Raw genomic sequence first — 1,683 nt, 5'->3', positions numbered from 1 at the left:
AAAAAAAAAGAAGAAAAAATTACAGCAAAGTACTTCAAGAGTTCTGTTTCCTCAGCCTCTTAAACCTCCAAAACCCCTCATAGATGTCTATACCTTTAGTGCCAACCTCAGGCCTTGCTATATGTATATGTATATGTCAATAGATTGTGTACATCTTCTGTAGAAAAGATTACTCTTTCCCTGTACAACAATCATTAGGTTTTTCAAAGTTTGGTGGTATTAGGTGTTACTTAGCAGGAAAAGATGAAGACTGAGCTATGGTGCATAGAAAATCCTGTTGAGTGGGAGTAGTTAAATCCAAATAAGAATTCTAGAAAAGCACAAGGACATAAAATTACAGATATCTTCAAATTAACATACTTTCTGTGAACAGCTATGCCAGGGAGTTAATTTAGTTCATGAACCAGGTCCCAGTTCTGTGTACACATCACAGCAGCTTTTTGGCTGAGCAGTATCAACAGATAGAAAACTCCAACAGTTGACCTATACAGTAGGTAGCTTTAAGTGTAAGGTTCCTTTTATTTCTGTATACAGAACCTAGTAACAGTGCTAGCTAGATTAGATGGTTTAAGTAAATTCTCATTATACTGTTGTCTGCTGTGTAATCTGAAGACAGAAAAATTTCAAGATAAGTGGTGAACCTGATCCCCACACATTGCAATTCTTAAAACCTTGATATTGTGTCACTTTCACAGCTCTTAGGTTCACAGTGCAATTTTATTGAATCACTACAGAAAAGGTCAGAAAAGTTGCACATTACCCAAGCACAAAGGAACTCTGCAAACTCCGACTTCCCGCGGTAAGGTACAAAAAGCAAAATGGACTCCACAGTAGGGTTATATCTTCACTTATGTCTATGAAGAAGTGACTGCTGTTTTCCTTTCAAAAGGCTAATTGAAGCATAATTTTTTTATAGCTCTGGAGATTGGGAATAGCAGGGAACCAAGGCAGGAATAACAGGTCATTGAGGAAGACTGTCTTCTATTATCTATGCTTACACGGTATTCATTTTTATTACAATAGTGTTCAATGACTTTACTATAGTTGCTTAATGCCATTATATGATTACAAATTGCTTGACATACATAATTTTTAAAAATCTAGCTGTTAAATTTTGTTCAAGCATTCTTTTCTTCATTCTTTTTTCCAAAAAAAAAAAATTTCTGATGCTTGAAACATGAAGCAAACATTCAAATAGCTAAAATATGAGAAGGGCAATAAAAAAAAATCACATAACATCATTATTTTTAAAGAATCTCTTAATATTAAGGACCTGACTCACTAGTTTTTTTTTGGATTTGTCAATACTGAAATGGAGAAAAGACAGCAACCTAGTAGTCTATATGCCTTGCAAACTCTAGGCAGCCTAGGTATATATTATTTTTGTTCTAAATTCTAATAAAAGGTTTTTTTAAAGCATAAAACACACTGAGCTGCATCCATGCTTAGCTATCTATGCTTTCTGAGTGGTTGCAGCTTTCAGTGTTATATTGTACAATAGCCTATGTTTACCTCTCCTGAAAAATCTGCAGGAGCAGGCAAAATACATACCTCCATGCAGTCATCCACAACATGATGTCAAATTTCCATTATATCCTCATTTCAAATCTTAGCTAAAAGAATATATCTCTTTTTTCTCTCTCTCTCTGGTTTAAATTGACTGCTATTATCTAACTCTGGGAA

The 1,683-nt window shown here is 34.5% G+C and overlaps 1 protein-coding gene across 6 annotated transcripts in view; it reads right to left on the bottom strand.

The window, feature by feature from the left end:
* The window catches only part of STS (steroid sulfatase), a 77,419-nt gene that overhangs the window by 3,474 nt on the left and 72,262 nt on the right, over positions 1 to 1,683 (bottom strand). The window lies entirely within an intron of this gene.

This window comes from Empidonax traillii, unplaced genomic scaffold, assembly GCF_003031625.1.
Source record: "Empidonax traillii isolate 1590-97213 ecotype Southwest subspecies unplaced genomic scaffold, ASM303162v1 scaffold604:size387904, whole genome shotgun sequence".
Taxonomy (NCBI): Eukaryota; Metazoa; Chordata; class Aves; order Passeriformes; family Tyrannidae; genus Empidonax; species Empidonax traillii.
This window is presented reverse-complemented; position numbering and strand designations above follow the sequence as displayed.